This window comes from Oncorhynchus nerka, linkage group LG3 (genome assembly GCF_034236695.1).
Source record: "Oncorhynchus nerka isolate Pitt River linkage group LG3, Oner_Uvic_2.0, whole genome shotgun sequence".
Lineage (NCBI taxonomy): Eukaryota > Metazoa > Chordata > Actinopteri > Salmoniformes > Salmonidae > Oncorhynchus > Oncorhynchus nerka.
The window spans coordinates 62605518-62630668 of NC_088398.1; the positions used below are offsets into that span (position 1 = coordinate 62605518).

General features: G+C 41.4%; 1 long non-coding RNA gene across 1 annotated transcript; it reads left to right on the top strand.

Moving 5' to 3' along the window:
* Positions 1 to 2917: 2917 nt before the first annotated feature.
* Positions 2918 to 24070, top strand: LOC115112053 (uncharacterized). Its single transcript, XR_010462145.1, has 3 exons — positions 2918 to 3004; positions 16846 to 18946; positions 19187 to 24070. It is a non-coding gene; the product is annotated as an uncharacterized LOC115112053 (long non-coding RNA).
* Positions 24071 to 25151: the final 1081 nt, after the last annotated feature.

The following is a 25151-nucleotide window of genomic DNA, read 5'->3' on the forward strand; positions in this document are numbered from 1 at the left end:
TGTTTATGTCCAATGAGCACCAATACGTTTTATCTATAATTGCTCTTCATATGACAAGGATTTGCCAGTAGATTGTCATCTTGATTCATGATGATGACTGCTTGTCTAGCTTGCTAGCTAAGATTTTGAAAGTATGATTTTGACATGATCAGCCCAATCAAAGCTACAGTAGATATAACGTGATTTGTCATTTTATCTGTGACCAATAACCTTGAGCCTTCTTGGATTGGCACTTCTAATGTAAATTTATGGCAGCACCCAAGGGGCTTGAATTTTCGAGCTCTCCTCGTAGATTTTGCGGTGAGGTAATGTCCCTATGAGTGACAGAACACTGAGCCAATCACGTCGCAACTAGAGAACATTACCAACCCCTACGCTTCTTATTTTCTGCTGGCTGCCCTACCACCACAGAAAGCACTGAGCTTGGCTGAATCTCCTGCATTTTGGAGCTGCCTTACTCAAGAAATTAGAAAAGAGACCATGTTGTATGCGGCTTTATTAACTCAATTATTTTAAAAATTACATTTGCAAACTGATATGTGACGCGTATTAATGCCAAAATAACATGCAAAGCAGGGAACTAGAAACACATAAGATATACTGTTTATTTTTGCTAAATAGGTGGGGCCCACATGACGGGTCGCCACTGATTATGTTTTACCTTTATTTAACGAGACAAGTTAGTTAAGAACAAATTCTTATTTTCATTGACGGCCTAAGAACAGTGAGTTAATTAACTACCTTGTTCAAGGGGCAGAACGGCAGATTTTTACCTTGTCAGCTCGGAGATTCGATCTTGCAACCTTCCGGTTACTAGTCCAACGCTCTAACCACTAGGCTACCTGCCTAGTTTAACCTTTCTTACAATCGCATTTTCGTCCACATTCCCTCTCCTCGACAAACGTAGACATTTTCGAAAAAAAGGTCTGAGGAAGGACGCAGGAGTTGAACAAATCTAAATTGAGAAAACACCACACTCCAGCACAGTAGGAGGCAGTAATGCACCATTGACGTTGGATGCCAACCCCTGGTAAATCCCAGCTAAGACAACGTCTCTACTTTGGGGCGCATGCAGCGTTGCCACGTTCGTGGTTTTCCTGCATTTGGGCTACTTTGACAACGATGTTGCGGTTGAAAAAGTATTGGCCGCGGGTTTTGGGGCTATTTATAAATTGTACCGCGGCTGCCATGGCATTTCTCTTAAAAAATATACATGTCACTGACCGCTAGGGAAGGCCGGAGGGGGGTGGGGGTGTGTTGAGAGAACACAACAGTTCTTGGTCACGTGAGCAAGAGGAGAGCTGTACGTGTTCACGTTGTGACAACTTCTTACCAGCTGTTGGTAGGCTATTTAGATTGTCATTATGGAAACACCTATTTCTCTTTTTATTAACTCTTTTTCCATAAAACATAGCTGAGACACAATAAAGAAGTAATGGAAACAAAACACTGGAAAACGACTTTGGGCGCATTATATAAATTCGGGGGTGGTTTAAAGTGCATTCTCTATGACTGCTTAAAGAAAACTGTATCAAGCATGTGCTTTATGCATGCTCAGTTCTTGGTTCTCGGGGGTTTCCCGAGTGAATTTGAAATGGAAGTTATGGAACTCCCTCGCGTGGTTCATTTTATGAGGAAAAGTCATTTGTAAAAATATACATTTGCCTCTGTTAGCCATCAAGTAGACTATTAATGAATATGCCATTGTAGGCAACCATTAGATACAATAAATATGTTGAAATTAAGATATCACTGGAGTCATTGCGAATCAAATTGTGCCACTTGTGTAGCCTACCTGGAGCTGGTGAACTTGTTGCCTTGTGTTATTATGAACAAATTAAATTGACGGTAACAGTAGTCAGATTAGGCTACGGGTAGACTACAACAACAACAAAAAACAATTTAAATAACCACTGACTGTTGACAAGCATATTCAGGTCATATACATATTATTAATATTCAGTGATTTAAATTATGACCCCTGTTGCAGCAGGCTATTTGGGAAACAAGCATTTCTTATTGCAAAATTCATTAATAAATGTGTCTGTTAATTTGAACTAAGCAAGCTGCTAAATCGTTCACTTTATATCTTGCCTCTTGTCTAGGCTACTGTAAACTATCTGAATTTACATGTAGGCCTATCAGGGGCTATAGGCTACATGTAGCTACCAGTCAATCTTGAAAATGGACCATTTATAGCGGTTTGTAGGCTTAACATCTGAGACATGACAGCACAATTGCCAGAAAATAGACTAACATTAGCTTTTTATGTTCATCCAGGTGTTTCTTGCTCAGAGATTGAGATCCTCAGTCCAATTTTCATCACTCAAATTTTACATTTATAAACCTGGTTTGAGCCCTGCATGCTGATTGGCTGAAAGCCTTGGTATACCTATTACTGTTCTAATTACAGTGGTAACCAGTTTATAATAGCAATAAGGCCCCCCGGGGATATGTGGTATATGGCCAATATACCATGACTAACGGCTGAATCCAGGCACTCCACATTGCACCGTTAGTAAAAAACAGCCCTTAGCCGAGGTATATTGGCCATATACCATACCCCTTGTGCCTTATGCCATAATAAAGGAATTTGAATATGTGGCAAGAGAAAATATAATTGCCCCCTTTATAAACTCAACAGATCATTTTCCATTTATGGGTGTCGATTTAACTCGTTTGACTGCTATTATTATAATTAAGCAATGTCATATAGCTTGCAATAAGTATTATTTTGAAACCCGAATTTTGCTTCCAACGTCGTTATTATAATATTCCTTCTTAATTGTCTCGATAACGTTATGGGAAAAGTGTTTATTGTATAGATATGGCAACTCCCCTCTTGCTGTTTTGGGGCTAGTTTTATGCCTTTTATGTGGGTTTTGTGTGGTCATTGGGCTAGAAAATTTGCCTTGATCTGGCAACCCTGGGCGCATGCTATCCTCGATTTATCTCAGGGCACAACAGTGGCTCTAGCTATATCGTTTCAAGCTCTACTCCTCCGGTAAGAACGTCATAGACGTTTATTCCAATTTTATGGTTAATTAGTCAACGTTACAACACGTGCTTAGGTGTTAGCTCCCTCGAGTCGCTGTATTATGAAGTCAACATTTGTTTATCTCATTTTCTGGCCTGCGGTGGGAGGGTACTATATTACCAAATATTTTTACAACTAACCCTTATTGTTCTATTTGTGACATTCCCCTGCTCTCGCATTGTTTCGCTCGCTCTCTAATGTCGGACGTGAGGCAGTGCTACTTGCTGACGGAATGGAGTGGTGGTGGGGGTGTTATTTTAGCCCTTTTTGGAAAAGGTTCATTTACCCCCTCAGGTTTGTATTAGCGTTGTAAAAAATACTTATACTGAGAATAAATATTCATTTTTTTGGTCTGTCAGCTATTTTATTGACACAAACCACTGACTCAAACAGGTCAGGTGGTAGATATGTAGCTAACAGTATAGCCGAAGTGGGAACGCCAAGCAGATGCGTCACATTTATACATCCAGTAAAGTTCTGTCTCATTGTTCTATCTGTGGTATAGCACCCCCCACTTCTCTCCAGAAAATGGGCGTGACTTCACATCGTTTTCAGATTTTAAGAAAATGGCGGAAAATATGCTGATGAAATCCGACGAGAGCGGATACAAATTCAATGCTTAAACAAATTAATTATTTAAACTAATTATGACAAATGTTAAGAACATGTTGTGCAATGTAATGACTTTTCATATAGGTTACGTTACACGTTATGTTGGCTGACAATTTGTTAGCTACACTATCCTTACAAACTGATTAGCATTACATCAGTATGTACCGGTGTTTAGCTCGTTACCTAACGTTAGTTGACTACTAATACATCGAATTTACCAGGCAGTATATTAACTATAATCTAACTGCCCAACATTTATTGACTTGATTATTCCCGTCATTCTTAGCTAAGTGGTGTAGTCGAGGTGCGTTCTCAAAGGACATGGTTAATTCTGGCTATCTACTCCGATATCAGAGCACTCTCGTCTGAGTGTGCCAGAGCGCAGAATGACTGATGCATTTACGAGGGCGAGTAAAATGGTCAGAGTGAGGTGTTCTCTCAATTGTGTCTGGAAATAGCTAGCAAGCTAGCCAACATTAGCTAGTTAGCTTGGGTGCTTTTATTTCACCTTTATTTAACCAGGTCGGCCAGTTGAGAACAAGTTCTAATTTACAACTGCGACCTGGCCAAGTTAAAGCAAAGCAGTGCGACAAAACGACAACACAGAGTTACACATGGAATAAACAAACATAGTAAATAACACAATAGAAAATCTGTATAGAGTGCATGCAAATGATGTAAGGAGGTAAGGCAATAAATAGGCCATAGTGGCAAAATAATTACAATTTAGCAATTGGAGTGATAATGTGCGGATGAGGATATGCAAGTAGAAATACTGGTGTGCAAAAGAGCAGAAAAAAACAAATATGGGGATGAGGTAGGCAGTTGGTTAGGCTATTTACAGCTGCAGTGATCGCTAAACTGCTCTGACGGCTGATGCTTGAAGTTTAGTGAGGGAGATATGTCTCCCACTTCAGTGATTTTTTTGCAATTCGTTTCAGTCATTGGCAGCAGAGAACTGGAAGGAAAGGCAGCCAAAGTAGGTGTTGGCTTTGGGGATGACCAGTGAAATATATCTGCTGGAGCGCGTGCTACGAGTGGGTGCTGCTATGGTGACCAGTGAGCTGAGATAAGGCGGGGCTTTACCTAGCAGAGACTTGTAGATAACCTGTAGCCAGTGGGTTTGGCGACGAGTATGAAGCGAGGGCCAGCCAACGAGAGCGTACAGGTCGCAATGGTGTGTAGTGTATGGGGCTTTGGTGACAAAACAGATGGCACAGTGATAGACTGCATCCAGTTTGTTGACTAGAGTGTTGGAGGCTATTTTATAGATGACATCACCGAAGTCGAGGATCGGTAGGATGGTCAGTTTTACGAGGGTATGTTTGGCAGCATGAGTGAAGGATGCTCTGTTGCGATACAGGAAGCCAGTTCTAGAATTATGTTTGGATTGGAGATGCTTAATGTGAGTCTGGAAGGAGAGTTTACAGTCTAACCAGACACCCAGGTATTTGTAGTTGTCCACGTATTCTAAGTCAGAGCCGTCCAGAGTAGTGATGCTGGACGGGCGGGCAGTGATTGATTGAATAGCATGCATTTAGTTTTACTTGCAGTTGGGCTCCACGGAAGGAGAGTTGTATGGCATTGAAGCTCGTCTGGAGGTTAGTTAACATTAACACAGTGTCCAAAGAGGTGCCAGAAGTAGACAGAATGGTGTCGTCTGCGTAGAGGTGGATCAGAGAATCACCAGCAGCAAGAGCAAACATCATTGATGTATACAGAAAAGAGAGTCGGCCTGAGAATTGAACCCTGTGGCACACCCATAGAGAATGCCAGAGGTCCGGACAACAGGCCCTCCGATTTGACACACTGAACTCTATCAGAGAAGTAGTTGGTAAACCAGGCTAGGCAATCATTTGAGAAACCAAGGCTGTCGAGTCTGCCAATAAGAATGTTGTGATTGACAGGGTCAAAAGCCTTGGCCAGGTCGATGAATACGGCTGCACAGTAATGTCTCTTATCGATGGCGGTTATGATGTCGTTTAGGACCTTGAGCGTGGCTGAGGTGCACCCGTGGCCAGTTCTGAAACCAGATTGCATAGCAGAGAAGGTACGGTGGGATTCGAAATGGTCGGTAATCTATTTGTTAACTTGGCTTTCGAAGACCTTAGAAAGACAGGGTAGGATAGATATAGGTCTGTAGCAGTTTGGGTCTAGAGCAGGGGTCCCCAAACTTTTTCCTGTGAGGGCCACATAACTTTTCCCTTCTCTGATGGGGGGCCGGTGTCAGTTTGTAACAGAAAAAGTGTGACGATCGTAGGGGAGCTTAAAAAATTTATTGTTTTCCAGAAAGCCACACATAACCAAATAACCCTTTCCAGGTTCTTTACAGAAAAAAAGTCAGGAAACAAATAATAACACTATTAATGAAATAAATAATAACTAAATAACCCTCTCTGAGTTCTTCACAGAAAAAACAGGAAATAAATAATAACTAAATAACTCTCTCTGGGTTCTTCATAGAAAAAAAAGCCATGGAACATTAACTTTCTGTCGTGCCATGCACAATCTTAACAGATAAAAGTTCAGCTCAGTTGTCAGAGCAGAATCTCTGACACATATGAGCAGTCTCTTAAAGTTCTTGTGTTCCTTCCTTATAATCCTTTGTAGGTTCCAGTAGGCTTGTAGACACCGCTGTTTGCAGCTCTCTCTCATCAACTTCCCTGTGAAAACCACAAAAGAAGCAGGTTGAGAAACTGAACTAAGTGATACAGCACCTACACAGCACAATACATTTCACTACCAGTATGGTTGTAAAGATGGATTTTATCCCAGTAGATTTTATTATGATTATATTTGTTTATGCTCAGAATGACTCATTCAAGTCAGAAAAGTGAGCTTACCTATGTATGTTCATCAGTGTGAACTGTGGGCCTGCATCTGGCTGGTGAGAAGTTGAATATCAGGTTCCATTCTAGTTACAGCCAGTCTCAAGCACTGATGCAAATGTTCATCTGTCAATCTTGATCTCATCGGGGTTTTCAGCAGTTTCATGCGAGAAAAGGTTTTCTCGCAGATATACGTGCTGCCAAAAACTGCTAGCTAGCTTTGACCAGTCCAGGTCCAACTTCTCCATGGTTTGGCACACTTTGTCAAAAATATCCTCTCCCGTTGTAGTCCCTTTGAGACTTTGGAGGGCTGCCAGCTCCTCGCATATCTCAAAGTTTGCGCTAACTCCACGAATAAAAATGAGCAGTTGCGCTGTGTCTTGCACGTCCGTGCTCTCATCCAGTGCTAATGAAAAAAAGTCAAATTCTTTCGTCTTCTGCTGCAGCTGGGCATATACATTACTCCCGATTTCTTCAACGCGTCTGGTGATTGTACTCGCCGACAGACTTACGGCATTAAATGCATCTTTCTTCTCGGGACACACCTCCTCCGCGACAGCATCCATACATTTCTTAACAAACTCTCCGTCAGTGAAAGGCTTACCGCTTCTTGCTATCAGTTTAGCAACCCGAAAGCTGGCCCGAACGGATGCCTGGTTCAGCTGAGCTTGGCGTACAAATGTATTCTGCTGAGATAGTAGTCCACTTTTTAGCTTTGAGAGTTTGTCTGCTCATATTTGGCCTTGCAAGCTATCGTACTTGTCTTTGTGACGGGATTCATAGTGTCGGCGAAGATTGTATTCTTTGAATACCGCCACCGTCTCTTGACAGATGAGACAAACAGCCTTTTCTTTGCATTGAACAAAAAAAAAATTGTTTGTCCACTGCAGGTTAAATACCCTGCATTCTGAATCAATTTTTCTCTTACCTAACCTTTTTGCCATTATTCCGTTCTCTCTTTGACAGGGCCGGGCCTAGGATTTTTTTTCTGGAGGCCAAATAGGAAAAAAATTCGATAGCGTCTCTGGTATTGTTCAGAGGGCCGGGCCAAATGTGCTGACGGGCCGTATCCGGCCCGCGGGCCGTAGTTTGGTGACCACTGGTCTAGAGTGTCACCCCCTTTGAAGAGGGGGATGACCACAGCAGCTTTCCAATCTTTGGGAATCTCGGACGATACGAAAGAGAGGTTGAAAAGGCTAGTAATAGGGTTTGCAACAATTTCGGCAGATCATTTTAGAAAGAGAGAGTCCAGATTGTCTAGCCCGGCTGATTTGTATGGGTCCAGATTATGCAGCTCTTTCAGAACATCAGCTATCTGGATTTGGGTGAAGGAGAAATGGTGGGGGCTTTGGCGCGTTGCTGTGGAGGGTGCCGGGGTTAGGGGTAGCCAGGTGGAAAGCATGGCCAGCCGTAGCGAAATGCTTATTGAAATTCTCAATTATAGTGGATTTATCAGTGGTAACAGTTTCCTAGCCTCAGTGCAATGGGCAGCTGGGAGGAGGTGCTCTTATTCTCCATGGACTTTACAGTGTCCTAGAACATTTTTGAGTTAGTACTACAGGATGCAAATTTCTGTTTGATAAAGCTAGCCTTAGCTTTTCTAACTGCCTGTGTATATTTGTTCCTAACTTCCCTGAAAAGTTGTATATCACGGGGCTATTCGATGCTAATGCAGAATGCCACAGGATGTTTTTGTGCTGGTCAAGAGCAGACAGGTCGGGAGTGAACCAAGGACTATATCTATTGCTAGTTCTAAAAATTTTGAGTGGGGCATGCTTATTTAAGGAAGGCACTTTTAAAGAATAGCCAGGCATCACCTACTGACCGGATGAGGTTAATGTCATTCCAGGAAACACCGGCCAGGTCGATTTGAAAGGGCTGCTCGCAGAAGTGTTTTAGGGAGCGTTTGACAGTGATGAGGGGTGGTCGTTTGGTCGCAGACTCATTACGGATGCAGGCAATGAGGCAGTGATCGCTGAGATCTTGATTGAAAACAGCAGAGGTATATTTGGAGGGCGAGTTAGTTAGGATGACATCTATGAGGGTGCCTGTGTTTACTGATTTGGGGTTATACCTGCTAGGTTCATTGATAATTTGTGTGAGATTGAAGGCATCAAGCTTGGATTGTAGGATGGCCGGGGTGTTAAGCATGTCTCAGTTTAGGTCACCTAGTAGCACGAGCTCAGAAGATAGATGGGTGGCAATCAATTCACATATGGTATCGAGGGCACAGCTGGGGGCAGAGGGAGGTCTATAGCAAGAGGCAACAGTGAGAGACTTGTTTCTGGAAAGGTGCATTTTTAGAAGTAGAAGCTCAAATTGTTTGGGTACAGACTTGGATAGTAATACAGAACTCTGCAGGCTATCTTTGCAGTAGATTACAACACTGCCCCCTTTGGCAGTTCTATCTTGGCAGAAAATGTTATAGTTAGCGATGGAGATTTCAGGGTTTTTTGGTGGTTTTCCTAAGCCAGGATTCAGACACTGATAAGACATCTGGGTTGGCAGAGTTTGCTTAAGCAGTGAGTAAAACAAACTTAGGGAGTAGGCTTCTAATGTTAACGTGCATGAAACCAAGGAATTTAACGTTACAGAAGTCAACAAATGAGAGCACCTGGGGAGTGGGAGTGGAGCTAGGCACTGCAGGACCTGGATTAACCTCCACACCACCAGAGGAGAAGTAGGATAAGGGTACGGCTAACGGCTATATGAACTGGCCGTCTAGCATGTTCGGAACAGAGAGTAAAAGGAGAAGGTTTTTGGGCACGATAGCATAGATTCAAGGAATAGTGTACAGACAACGGTAAGGTAGGATGTGAGTACATTGGAGGTAAACCTAGGCATTGAGTAATGTTGAGAGAGATATAGTCTCTAGAGATGTTTAAACCAGGTGATGTCATCGCATATGTAGGAGGTGGAACAACATGGTTGGTTAAGGCATATTGAGCAGGGCTAGAGGCTCTACAGTGAAATAAGACAGTAAACACTAACCAGGACAGTAATGGACGAGGCATATTGACATTAGAGAGAGGCATTCGTAGCCAAGTGAACATATGGGTCCAGTGAGTGGTTGGGCTGACTGGGGGACACAGCGATTCAGACAGTTAGCAGGCCGATGCTAACAAGCTAACAGTTAGTTGGCCAGGGCTAAACAAGCTAGCAGTTAGTAGACCGGGGCAAGCTAGCAGTTAGTAGACCGGGTTAGCAAGCAAGCAGTTAGCAGAGGCTAGCAGTTAGCAGACCGGGCAGGCAAGCTAGCAGTTAGCAAACCGGGGCAGGCAAGCTAGCAGTTAGCAGGGGCTAGCAAGTTAGCTTTTGGGGGATGTCGCAATGGGGGTAAGTCTGTTTTTGCCTCTTCGTGCGGTGACGTCGATAGACCAGTCGTGGAATTAGTAGGGTTCCAAGTAGCTCTAAGTAGCTAGCAGGCCTAGCTGGTTAGCAGAATGGGCCTTCAGCGGGCGTCGCGCCTGAGGGGGCGACGCAGTCGTAGAGGATCGGCGGGGTTCCGTGCCCCGTACCGGCAGTAGAAGGGGTCCAGATATTGTAGCCCAGGAGTAGGCTTCGGTGGTAGCACAGGAGCCCTGGCCGGGCTAGCTTCAGGTTAATTGGTGCTTGCCCCGGGATGGAAACGCTAGCCAGGAGTCGTCACCCAGGATTGCGGTTAGCTAGTAGCGAAAATCCAGATGAAAATGTTCAGTTTGCGGTCGGAATCCGGGGATATGGGGGGGATAAAATAAATAATAGGTCCGTTATGCTCTCGTTAGAGTCACGTTGTTCGAACTGGCGAGAGCTTTCTGAGCTAAAGGTTAGCTGATGACCGCCAGCAATGGTTTGCTGACTGATAGCTGGTAGTTAGCTGGCTAGCTTCAGTTAAGGGATTCCAGATCTGAAGAAAATATAAATACTTTTGGGAGAAAAAAAACACCAACAAAAAACAGGTGAGGCGGGTTGCAGGAGAGTATTTAGAAGTTAAGGTTTAGTAAAATATTTTTTAATGTAATGCGAAGAAAAAGATGTAAACGATATATACAAGGGACACGACAGGACAAAGACGTCTGACTGCTACGCCATCTTGGATCAAAGTATCGGAATTACATTTGCTTCCCTACAGGCCTGAGGGCACACACTTTCTAGTAGGCTTTGATGGAACATAGTGCAAATAAGAGTGGCAATATCATCTGCTATTATCGTCCAAGTCGGAGGATTTTCCATCCAAGTTGTCAGACCCCGTGGCTTGTCATTGTTGATAGACAACAATTTTTTCAATTATTTCACTCACTTTATGAAATTCAAAATTACAATGCTTGTCTTTCATTGTTTGGTCAGTTATACTTGGGATGTGTAGTAGAGGTCGACCGATTATGATTTTTCAATACCGATACCGATTATTGGAGCACAAAAAAAGCCGATAGCGATTAATTGGCCGATTTAAAAAAAAATATATATATATATATATTTTTTTTTTATGTATTTGTAATAATGACAATTACAACAATACTGAATGAACACTTATTTTAACTTAATATAATACATCAACAAAATCAATTTAGCCTCAAATAAATAATGAAACATGTTTTAAATAATGCAAAAATAAAGTGTTTTAGAAGAAAGTAAAAGTGCAATATGTGCCATGAAAGAAAGCTAACGTTTAAGTTCCTTGCTCAGAACATGAGAACATATGAAAGCTGGTGGTTCCTTTTAACATGAGTCTTCAATATTCCCAGGTAAGAAGTTTTAGGTTGTAGTTATTATAGAAATTATAGGACTATTTCTCTCTATACCATTTGTATTTCATGTACCTTTGACTATTGGATGTTCTTATAGGCACTTTAGTATTGCCAGTGTAACAGTATAGCTTCCGTTCCTCTCCTCGCTCCTCCCTAGGTTCGAACCAGGAACACAACGACAACAGCCACACTCGAAGCAGCTTTACCCATGCAGAGCAAGGGGAACAACCACTCCAAGTCTCAGAGCGAGTGACGTTTGAAACGCTATTAGCGCGCACCCTGCTAACTAGCTAGCCATTTCACACCGGTTACACAAGCCTAATCTCGGGAGTTGATAGGCTTGAAGTCATAAACAGCGCAATGATTGACGCACAACGAAGAGCTGCTGGCAAAACGCACGAAGGTGCTGTTTGAATGCTTATGAGCCTGCTGGTGCCTACCACCGCTAAGTCAGACTGCTCTATCAAATCATAGACTTTATTATAACATAATAACACACAGAAATACGAGCCTTAGGTCATTAATATGGTCGAATCCGGAAACTATCATCTCGAAAACAAGACGTTTATTCTTTCAGTGAAATATGGAAATGTTCCGTATTTTATCTAAGGGGTGGCACCCATTAGTCTAATATTCCTGTTACATTGCACAACCTTCAATGTTATGTCATAATTACGTAAAATTCTGGCAAATTAGGCGGCCCAAGCTGTTGCATATACCCTGAAGGGACACAATTTCACCTGGTTAATATTGCCTGCTAACCTGGATTTCAGTTAGCTAAATATGCAGGTTTAAAAATATACACTTCTGTGTATTGATTTTAAGAAAGGCATTGATGTTCATGGTTAGGTACACATTGGAGCAACGATACGCACCCCATCGATTATATGCAACGCAGGACACGCTAGATAAACTACTTATATCATCAACCATGTGTAGTTAACTAGTGATTATGATTGATTGTCTTTTATAAGATAAGTTTAATGCTAGCTAGCAACTTACCTTGGCCTACTGATTCACGTATCAGGCAGGCTCCTCGTGAGGCAGGTGGTGAGAGCGTTGGACTAGGTAACTGTAAGGTTGCAAGATTGAATCCCCCGAGCTGACAAGGTGAAAATCTGTCGTTCTGCCCCTGAACGAGGCAGTTAACCCACCGTTCCTAGGCCGTAATTGAAAATAAGAATGTGTTCTTAATTAACTGACTTGCCTAGTTAAATAAAGATTAAATAAAGGTGTAAAAAAAATCGGCCAAATCGGTGTCCAAAAATACCGATTTCCGATTGTTATGAAAACTTGAAATCAGCCCTAATTAATCAGCCATTCCGATTTATCGATCGACCTCTAATGTGTAGTGTCAGCGTTTGTTGCTGGAATGTCATGGCTAAATTTGCTAATCTTGCCAGTGAAAAAATCATTGTAATTGGCAAAACCATTGTAATTGGCAATATTAGTGCGTTTTTTTTGATGAATGAGCTATCTGATTCAATGAATGATGTAACCAAGTTTGCCTTTTTTTCCCAAAATTTCATTTAAGGTGCTCCAAAGCTTTCATAGTGCAGTTTCTTCTTTTTATTCAGTTTATTCGCATGATTTCTCAATTTGCAGTGTGTTTGCCAATCGGTTGTGCAGCCAGACTTATTAGCCATTCCTTTTGCCTCATTCCTCTCAACCATACAATTTTTCAATTCCTCATCAATCCACAGGGATTTAACAGTTTTTACAGTTATTTTCCTAATGGGTGCATACTTATTATTAACTGGAATAAGCAATTTCATAAATGTTTCGAGTGCAGCATCTAGTTGCTCCTCATTACACCACAGACCAACAAATATTATTTACATCAACAACATAGGAATCACTACAAAACGTATTGTATGACCTCTTATATACTATATTAGGCCCAGCCTTTGGATATGGCTACTATATTGTGATCACTACATCTGATGGATTTGGATACTGCGTTAAAGCATATTTCTGCAGTATTTGTAAAGATGTGATCAATACATGTTGATGATTTTATTCCTGTGCTGTTTGCAACTACCCTGGTAGGTTGACTGAACCTGAATCAGGTTGCAGGCACTAGTTACAGTTTGAAACTTTCTCTTGAGTGGGCAGCCTGATGAAAGCCAGTCAATATTTAAATCACCCAGAATATATACCTCTCTGTTGACATCACATACAGTGCATTCGGAAAGTATTCAGACCCCTTGACTTTTCCACATTATGTTACGTTACAGCCTTATTCTACAATGGATTTAATACATGTTTTGCCTCATCAATCTACACACAATACCCGATAATGACAAAGCGAAATCAGGTCTTTACAAATTTGTGAAAATATCTTAGAAAACAAAATAGAAATACCTTATTTACATTCAGAACCAGTCAAAAGTTTGGACACACCTAGTCATTCCAGGATTTTTCTTTATTTGGACTATTTTCTACATTATAGAATAACAGTGATGACATCAACACTATGAAATAACACATGGAATCATGTAATAACCAAAAAAGTGTTAAACAAATCAAAATATATTTTATATTTGAGATTGTTCAATACTTTGCCTTGATGACAGTTTTGCACACTCTTGGCATTCTCTCAACCAGCTTCATGAGGTAGTCACCTGGAATGCATTTTAAGGTGTGCCTTATTAGAAGTTAATTTATGGAATTTCTTTCCGTCTTAATGCATTTGAGACAATCAGTTGTGTTGTGACAAGGTAGGGGTGGTATACAGAAGATGACCCTATTTGGTAAAATACCAAGTCCATATGGCATGAACAGCTCAAAGAAGCAAATAGAAACGACATGAAGGTCAGTCAATCCAGAAAATTTCAAGAACTGTGTCTTTTAAAAAAAAGTGTCTTAGAATGAAGTCTGAAAAACCATCAAAAGTTTTGGTTCCATCCGCCGTGTCTTTGTGAGACACAGAGTAGGTGAACGGATGATCTCTGCATGTGTGGTTCCCACTGTGAAGTATGGAGGAGGAGGTGTGATGGTGCTTTGCTGTTTTGATGTCTTCACTATTATTCTACAATGTAGAAAATAGTAAAAATAAAGAAAAACCCTTGAATAAGTAGGTGTGTCCAAACTTTTGACAACTTGTTTGGAGTCCACCTGTGGTAAATTCAATTAATTGGAAAATATTTGCAAAGGCACACACCTGTCTATAAAAGGTCCAACAGTTGACTGCATGTCAGAGCAGAAACCAAGCCATGAGGTCGAAGAAATTGTCCGTAGAGCGTCGAGACAGGATTGTGTCAAGGCACAGATCTGAGGAAGGGTACCAAAACATTTCTGCAGCATCGAAGTACCGCAAGAACACAGTGGCCTCCATCATTCTTAAATGGAAGACGTTTGGAACCACCAAGACTTCCTAGAGCAATCGGGGGAGACGGGCCTTGGTCAGGGAGGTGACCAAGAACCCGATGGTCACTCTGACAGAGCTCCAGAGTTCCTCTACCAGAAGGACACCCATCTCTGCAGCACTCCACCAATTAGGCCTTTATGGTAGAGTGGCCAGATGGAAGCCACTCCTCAGTAAAAAGCACATGACAGCCCACTTGGAGGCACCTAAAGGACTCTCAGACCTTGAGAAACAAGGTTTTCTGATCTGATGAAACTAAGATTGAACTCTGGCTTGAATAGGAAACCTGGCACCATCCCTATATTGAAACATGGTGGTGGCAGCATCATGCTGTGGGGATGTTTTTCAGCGGCAGGGACTGGGTGACTAGACAGGATCGAGGGGAATTGGAACGGAGCAAAGTACAGAGAGATCTTTGATGAAAACCTGCTCCAGAGCGCTCAGGACCTCACTGGGGCGAAGGTTCACCCTCCAACAGGATAACGACCCTAAGCACACAGCCAAGACAACACAGAAGTGGCTTTGGGTCAAGTCTCTGAATGTCATTGAGTGGCCAGCCAGAGCCTGGACTTGAACCCGATCTAACATCTCTGGAGAGACCTGAAAATAGCTGTGCAGCGACGCTCCCCATCCAACTTGACAGAGAGGATCTGCAGAGAAGAATGGGGAAAACTCCCCAAATACAGGTGTGTCAAGCTTGGAACGTCATACCCAAGGGTCTGAATAATTATGTAAATGTTATTTTGAAGTTTTTATTTTTAATATCTTTGCAAAAACCTGTTTTTGCTTTGTCATTATGGGGTATTGTGTATAGATTGATGAGTGGAGAAAACAATTTAATCAGTTTTATAGTAAGGTTGTAACGTAACAGTATGTGGAAAAAGTCAAGGTTTCTGAATACTTTCCGATGCACTGTATATGTGATCGTATACAAATGTAAGCAAGGTGTAAAATGATTATGTTTTAGTCAAATATTATATCTGTTTGGGCTTATTGCAGTCAATTTGCAGTCTACAAATAATTTGTAATTATGATCTGGCACCCTGACCATCTGCCAGAAATTACATTATGGTTAAATTTTCTGGCAACAGCTCTGATGGACATTCCTGCAGTCTACATGCCAATCGCACACTCCCTCAAAACTTGAGACATTTGTGGCATTGTGTTGTGTGATGATAAAACTGCACATTTTAAAGTGGCCTTTTATTGTCCTCCAACACAAGATGCACCTGTGTAATGATCATGCTGTTTAATCAGCTTCTTGATCTGCTACACCTGTCTGGTGGATGGATTAGTTTGGCATAGGAGAAATGCTCACTAACAGGGATGTAAACAAATTTGTGTACAGAATTTGAAAGATATAAGATTTTTGTGCATATGGAAAATTTCAGGGATTTTTTTATTTCAGCTAATGAAACATGGGACATACACTTTACATGTTTACATGTTGTGTACATATTTTGTTCAGTACATGACTAGGATTGTGCCTTTTGGCTTCTGGACAATGAAAGAATGTTGATATGAAAACCAATAGAACAGGAGAGAAATGCATGATTTCAATGGCATATGAGGAAGTTTTTATGAAATCATTGCCTCCATGTTTCTATGGTCAGATTTTGCCTAGGCTACATTGAAGCAATGTAAGACATGCCTCATAAGTAAAACGTTCAGGTTTCATCAGTTAAGTATATGTTTTCAAAATGCATACTGTCTCCAGCTCACATTGCAAAGTGGTTGGTGACATGCTGGTAGCCTACCGTTGCCTATGCATGGCAAATGGGAATAATAAAATAGTAGCTCTTTTTAATCGTGGCCATCAAAACTGTTTTTAAAATGCGTATCGTATTGTTGCGCTATTATAAAAGCACATATTTCACTCCAGCAACAATGAGCTGGTGAGCTGCAGCTCAAGCGCTGTCTGACAAGTGGTATTCCGCAAAAAAATAGATACACATGCCCCAATTTAATTCCACAATATTTAGCAAATTGACCAATAATCATGACTGTCAAATGTATTTACGATTGTCATATTTGTCCATCAATTAATAAAAAGCATTATTTTGCAAAGGGATTTTTTTTTTTTTCGGTCGGAAACCCTGAGCAGAGCTCATTTATGATTACTTTGTAATCAACCTGCTCGCCTAAACAGTGGTTGGCTATATTCCTATTTCTTCACATACGCACAGCTTGTACCTGAGATACTTCCATTCAACATTGTTGCCATGTACTAGGCTTATGATGGGTTTCTCCTGACCTATGCTGTGTTTTGTGTAGGTGCAGATGGTAGCAGCCTAAACGATGGATGGGGAACACCAGGAAGAGAATCCTTTACACGAGAAAGGAAATCCTTTACACAATGAAGAGAAGACTTCAAGTGATGTGGAGAAGACTTTATATGACATGGAGAGAGCTTTATGTAACATAAAAAATAGTGCTGAAGAGAACAGTTCAAGTGATGATAACAGTTCAGGTGATGAGGTAGAAGAACAAAGACTGGATTCAAACCTCCCAAGTGGTTCAGATCGTCTTCCATCTAATGCAGAAAGCCCCTGCGATAATAGTGAATCTGAGCCGTCCCCCCAAAAAGCAGCACAAGCTAAAAAAACTCACCTCAAGAAGTTTGCGCCACGGAAAGGCACAAGGTCAAGCCTACGTACCAGCACAAAATTGACAGTCAGTGCATGTGATACGACAGATGGTAAAAGAAAATTGGACAAAAAGCACTTCTGCCTGTATTGCAATGAACCACACCACAACATTGCAAGACATTTAGAAAGGATGCACACAGAAGAAGCAGCTGTTGGTCATGCTATCAGCTTCCCAAAACTCTCCAAAATCAGGTCTCTGTTGCTTGACCAACTCCGTAACAAAGGCAACTATCAACACAACTTTGAAGTTCTTCAAAGTGGAGATGGGGAAATTGTGAGAAAGTATAGACCATCTAATGATGGCGTTTCTGTGCGTGACTGCCTGCCCTGCCAACACTGCTTAGCTTTTGTCTCCAAAATTGATTTATGGAAACATGAGAGCTCATGTAATGCCAGAAAAGGACAAGATGAAACGAGGGGAGGAAAAAGAGTGAAGATCCAGGCTGCGTCCTCTCAACTTGTTCCATTGCCTGTCTATTCTACTGGAGGATATGAAGAAATAATACACAATATGAATCAAGATGACATCTCATGCCACATCAAAAATGATCCCCTCATATGTAAATATGGCAATGCACTATCTGCAAAGCATGGTCATGCCAAGTCACAGTTTACTTACATTGGTTCAAAAATGAGGGAATTGGCTAGATTTTTACTTGCTGTAAATGAGATGGACTGTGGTGTTCAATATCTGCATGAAGTATGTGTACCATCCAAATTCAAATTGGCCGTTCATGCTGCCAGGAAAATGAGTGGTCATGACCCTGCCTCCGACAGGTACAAGACCCCATCTCTTGCTTTAAAGATGGGCTATTCCTTGAAAAGAGCTACCGAAATAGCTTTTGGGGAGAGTCGTATGACAGAGGACCGTGAAGCAGAGGAACAAGCCAAAAGGTTCATTGAACTTCTTGAAAACGATTGGAATAACTGTTTTTCCGGTCTATCCCTCAGCGCTGTCCCTCAATGTGATGAAGTTGATGTGTCTTCACTAACTGAGGATTTGATCAAACTTCAGAAGTTTCTCAAGGTTGCAGAGGACACAGCGAAGAAAGAATTGCTGGAGAACCCCACCAACACTGTCTGGAAAAAGCTCAATGAAACTCTTCTTGCAGAAATAGCTCTCTTCAACAGAAAAAGGACAGGGGAAGTTGCGAAAATGCTGTTGGAAACGTACACAAACAGGAAGAAAGCTCCAGCTAGTGCAGACATTTTCAATAACCTCTCAAGGCTGGAGCAGGAGCTTGGAGACGACAAATTAACCAGGTTGGAAATAGAAGGCAAAAATGGTAGGAAAATGCCAGTCCTACTAACGGAGAGGATGATCTCATCTCTTGAGATCCTTATTGCAAACAGAGACAAAGTTGGTGTGTCAAAGGACAACCCTTATGTCTTTGCACGTAGCCTGGATGCAGCAAGCTACATCAGAGGGTTTGACTGTCTGAGGAAGTGTGCACATGAGTGTGATGCAAAGAATCCTGAAAGTCTGATCCATGCGACAGTGAGGAAAGAGGTTGCTATCCATTGCCAACTACTAAACTTGAATGAAAGTGAATTGGATCAGGTGGCAAAGTTATTGGGACATGACACCCAGGTTCATAAAGAGTACTACAGGCTCTCTGAAAATGCAGCACATCTAGCAGAAATCAGCAAACTGCTGCTTGCAATGGATCAGGTTCCAGTGGTAATTCCAGGGCCATCTGAGGAAAGGGTTGTTTATCCTACATATGGTGAGTATTAGTTGCTTTACAGGGTATTTGGAGAAAGATGTCCATTGTGTTTTAAGGGTTTAAATGATAAATTCAGTGGAAAAATCTGTTGTTTTTGTGCCATTTACATGTTCACGAGACCTACATTTTTGAGAAGCTGGCAACTTATTACTCTATAGTGTTTGCTCTGTTCCTCTTCACAATATATGATAATGGCACATGTTCATGAATCCTTTTCTTCTGTTTCTATTCATTTCATAGGGACATCTTCTGCAGGGACATACCCAGCTGGGACAGATACTGGAAGGACATATCCTACCGAGACATGTCCTACTGGGTCATCATATCCTACAGAGACATATTCAGCGAAGTCATATACTGTGGAGGCACAGCCTTCAAGGTCATATCATGCTGGGACATATCCTGAGAAGTCATATCCTTCAGGATCACATTCTGCGAGGTCATATTCTGCAGGGACAGATTCTGCGAGAGCATATCCTACCGTGACACATCCTGCAGGGACCGATCCAGCAGGTTCATATGTTGCAGGGACATATACTGCAGGGACTCATCATGCAAGATCATATCCTGCAAGTCCTTATGGCCTTTCATCTCCTGCAACATCATATGCTTCGGGAACTAATCCTGCAAGGTCATATCCTGCAGGAACATATCCTGCACAAACACTTCCAGCACGTACAGTTATTACGCCAACACTTCATGCACAGACACTTCCAACGCAGAAACTTCCTGTCAGGACAGTTCCTGCGAGGACAAGTCCTGTGAGGCCGTGGAGTGATGCGGCTAAGGCTGCGGTAAAGCGTCAGTTGGGACACTTTATCTCAATGATGAAGGTTCCAGGTAAACGGGACTGTGAAGTATGCCTCCACAATGAACCAGCTGTACGAGACAGGACTTGGAGAGACATCAAAAACTATGTGCACAACACAGTAAAATCTATTAAAAGGAAGAAGGGCCTTACAGGAGTGGACCCCAGAAAATGGACAAAGAAAGAATCTGCAAAGATTGCTAAGGAAGAGGTTGGTGGAACAAGGACTGTACCTGCACAGGGTGAAGACGAGAGACTAGAGGCAGGTCCTGTTGCTGTGACAACACAAAGGAAGCAGAAGATATGGAGTGATGAGGCTCAGGCTGCAGTCAGGCGGCAGCTAGGAGACTTCACTAAACTGATGAAGATACCAGGTAAAACGGAATGTGATGCATGCATTGCAGCTGAACCAGTTCTACAAGGCAGGACATGGAAAGATGTAAAAAACTATGTGCATAACACATTAATGACAATGTGCAGGAGGCATATTTCAGGCAAACAAAACATGGACCATGAAAAACAAAGTCCAGGGACACAGAAACCGGGGATGCAACAGAAACCAAAGGTGCCGTTGGGACTTCCAGAAGATCTTCCTGTTTATCTGTACTTATGATTTCTTTGAACTAGTTTCAACACTTTTGATTTAATCTGACCATCTTTGCTCTCTCTGATCTGACATTGTAAAGCAATAATTATGTAGCATTTTTATAATGTCACAACCTACTTTTTTCTACCTACGTATCCGTTAGGCCTGGGAATTGCTAGGGACCTAACAATACGATTTTATCACAATACTTTGGTGCCAATACTATATATATATGCATGTGTATATATATTGCAATTCTATAAGGACTGCGATTCGATACTTTGATTTTATTGCGATTTGATGTTTCAAACATATTGCTCACCATGTCTGCTGCAGAGGGACAGGAGAGAGACATGAGAAAACGAGTTTTGTTCAGTCATGGAAGTAAGTGCTGAAAACATGTTGGCTCCCCATCTAAAAAGAAGTTGGAGAACAAGGTAGAGAATAAAAAATACTGGACCTTTTGGCGCAGGTACAGCCAACTAGCGCTAGCTAACTTTAACTTCCTAGCAAAATAAATTGAGAATCAATACTTGGAGTCATAGGAATGATAAAATATAATTGAAAATAATATTGCGTTACTCTAATGTATTGAGAGAAACAAATCCACTAGTGGGCCTATCTGTAGCATCTAGGCTACATAGTGAAATATTATGCATGAGCACTAAATATATGTTCAACATTAATAGATTACATGTACAAATTACAGTGAATAGTTTTTAAAACTTTGTAGATTAAAGTTGTGCAAACCTAGACCGTTAAACTGATAACTTTACCTTTTAGATCACACTAATGGTATACTTCACCAAATGGATCTGGATCCAGATGTACAAAATGTTTTGTGTATTCTTGCCTGTACCATTGTATGTGTAGCTAATGTGTAGGTTAGGTTTTGAGTTTAACAACTGACCAGCAAACTTGTGAATTTAGCGGGTTATTCCATTTGAAATTTGTGTGACTTTTAATGGATTTTTAAATACATGGCATCACAGGAAGTTGGTGGCACCTTAATTGGGGAGGTCGGGCTCGTCGTAATGGCTGAAGTGGAATCAGTGAAATGGTATCAAATACATCAAACATATGGTTTCCATGTGTTGGCCATTCCATTCACTCTGTTCCGACTATTATTATGAGCCTTCTTCCCCTCAGCAGCCTCCACTGCATGGCCTACATGCATACACTATCTACATCCATGCATTTTGAAGCATGGTTGAATTTATTAACATGGATATTTTACTTATGTTATTAACGATAGCTAGTATTCCTAGCTACTGGTGTATCAGTAGTTGTTTTATATATTTTTTAAAAACACTGTTTTTATCATTCCTTTCAATCAGGCTAGTTTTTGTGGATATTTGCATCTAGAGCTGACATTAATTTTCATTACTAAGCCAGATTCCCACAGCTCCATGACCCAGTGAGCCATCTCAGTCCTGGTGAGTTGCTTTAGTCAAAAGGTGCTGTAGATTAGGCTTGCCAAGTGGGCAGAGAGCGCGATTTAGGACCATTGGAAGGTTCTGAAAGGGAAAAATCTGTCCACCTATTGCACCGGGCAAAGTCAGTGACACTTTCAGATCATAGCAAAGGGCCCACTTATGGCTGCATTTCCGATTTTCCACCCTTCTCCCAAAGTGACTGGGAGTATTTAAAAAAAGAAAAGAAAAATAAGATATATTTCACCTTTATTTAACCAGGTAGGCCAGTTGAGAACAATTTCTCATTTACAACTGCGACCTGGCCAAGATAAAGCAAGGCAGTGCGACAAAAACAACAACAGAGTTACACATGGGATAAACAAATGTACAGTCAATAACACAATAGAAACACTATATACAGTGTGTGCAAATGTAGTAAGATTAGGGAGGTAAGGCAATAAATAGGCCATAGTGGCGAAATCATTTCAATTTAGCATTAACACTGGAGTGATAGATGTGCAGATGATGATGTGCAAGTAGAGATACTGGGGTGCAAAAGAGCAAACAAATAACAATATGGGGATCAGGTAGTTGGGTGGGCTATTTACAGATGGGCTGTGTACAGGTGCAGTGATCAGTAAGCTGCTCTGACAGCTGATACTTATAGTTAGTGAGGGAGATATAAGTCTCCAGCTTCAGTGACTTTTGCAGTTCATTCCAGTCATTGGCAGTATTCAAGTAAACTCTGAAAGAAGTGTGGAGAATCCCAAAGCAGCGTGAGTTATGGCTGATGGGTTTGGCTTTAGGAACACCTTCCTAATATTGACTTGCACCCCCTTTTGCCCTCAGAAAAGCCTCAATTCGTCGGGGCATGGACTCTACAAGGTGTCAATTGTTTCACAGGGATGCTAGCCCATGTTGACTCCAATGCTTCCCACCGTTGTGTCAAGTTGGCTGGATGTCCTTTGGGTGGTGGACAATTTGTGAAAAAACCAGCAGCCTTGCAGTTCTTGAAACACTTAAAACGGTGCACCTGGCACCTACTACCATACTCTGTTCAAAGGCACAAATCCTTTGTCTTGCCCATTCACCCTCTGAATGGCACACATGCATAATCCATGTCTCCAATTGTCTCCAGGCTTAAAAATCATTTTAACTGGTCTCCTCCCCTTCCTCTACACTCATTGAAATGGATTTAACAAGTGACTTTGCATTTATTGATTAACAATAATTAATTAATACCACCATATAGCTATCTATCTACAGTAGCCTAGATTTGTTTGCATACATTTCTTATGACAACCGATCTGGTGTTAGAACTTGTACAAATGCTACAAAAACGGTAGCACATCGTTTGCTGGTAGTCATTGTAAAGAAATGAGCACGTGAGAGCTGTCTCACAACGGCAGTTGGTTAGCTTGCTAGCTACTTCCAGACACAAATGAGAGAACTCACTCTGACCATTTAACTCGCCCTAGCAGAGCTTGTTATGTAGAGCGTTAGTGACTGTAACTGTGTTGCTAGCAACAATTTAATTCCGTTTTTTGCACACCTTTACTGACAACTGTCATATTCGACGGGTGTTGCGTGTTCGTAAGTTCATCAGTTATTCAACAGTTGTAACAATTAAAAAATCGTGGGTTATTTGTGCGCTCTGGCACACTCAAGGGAGAGTGCTCTGAAATCGTAAATTATCAAAATGAATTTACGAACACACCCTCAAATCAATGCATACTATATTGTGGAGGCTATCGCCCCACAATCATTTATGGTCACTAGTAACTTTTACTATAATGTTGGTTGACTTCCCATCCAATTTCAGGACGCTTTTGATTCTCCAATCCACGTCTTTGACCAAATGTTGCTATTGTAAATGTGATTTTGCCAATTGGAATTGGTTCCTTTGTTCTACGTGTGGAATTAGTTTCAGAGAATCACACAAAATCTATTCCTATTGTACCTGTCTTTCCTGCTAAATATGTAGATCATAAGGCTCTAGCGTTCCACATGTAATTGTTTTATTGCTTGTCTAATATTAACATTTACACTTTTTATATTAATATTTATTCACTACTGTCTTAACCATATTGATTTCACAACAGCTGTTTAAGTTCAACATTAAGGCTGACTTGTATAGGGTCTGTTGTTACACACCCCACTATTTACTGTCTAAAGACATGGACATCATTAATAGTGTTTTTTCTTCCATATGTATTTCTTATTAAGCTGCCTTTTGTTGCCCCCTGGTGCTCATTGTGTACTGTATATGTAAGATACTATATTTGCTTGGTTAATAAATTGTTACTTGATCTAAACTTTCAAATGTTATTTCAGTTCTGAGAATATTCATACAGCTTACTTGATGTTCCAACAGGGATTTAGAATTGTACCAATAACAATTATGGAAAAAAACAGTTTTGAGATTTAAAGGGATACTTCAGGATTTTGGCAATGAGGCCCTTTATCTACTTCCCCGGAGTCAGATGAACTCGTGGATACGATTTTTATGTATCTGTGTCCCGTATGAAGGAAGTTAAGAGGTAGTTTTGTGAGCCAATGCTAACTAGCATTAGCACTTTGACTGGAAGTCTATGGGTATCTAGTAGGATGCTAGCAGATACCCATAGACTTCCACAACACCCTAGGTAAGTTGAAAATAAGCTAAACCTTCAAAAAAGTGATCTGTCCCTATAATACTTTAAACAATTATACAGATGCAGTACATTTGGATTGCTGCACTTGTTTGGGGGAAATCTTTTCATCATAATCTCGGTCTCCCTCTCCTTCCTTTCTCCTTCCAGGCTCTGGTATCTTGCTTTTACTTTTCCTTGCTAACTTCCTGAGGTGAGATCACAGCCAGGCTGTGCAGGCACTACAGTGTTCATGCCATGGTGCTGAACGACATGTTCCAGCTGCCCATCTTCCTGGTGAGTCTCACTCTATCAGGAGTACTCCTGGCCTGGAGGTCTGGAGAACGGTTTATTTTTTTGTTTGTTCTACCTCATAGTTAGTTGATTGATTCATGTCACTGATCTTTTCCTCTTTCAATTACACCCCACAGGACAGTCACTTCATCTACTCATTCAGCCCAGTGCATCAGGCATCAACAAACTGTTCATTTGCCTGGCAGAGTCACCTACAACCAAGGTACACATACATATATATATACACACACACAGCGTAACTCATAGCCATAGTGAGAGGGGCTCTAGTCCAAGTTATTGTAAAAGACTGACAAGTTGTTAAAAGGGCTATATAAATAACATTTGATTGATGGACTCCTCTCTCCCCAGGTGAAGCTTCTCGTCTGTGCATACCATGTTCAGCTACAGTGAGTTCAGAGTTCACAAGTTGTGTGGACCCCAAGCACAGAATGGGAGATAAAACACACACAAA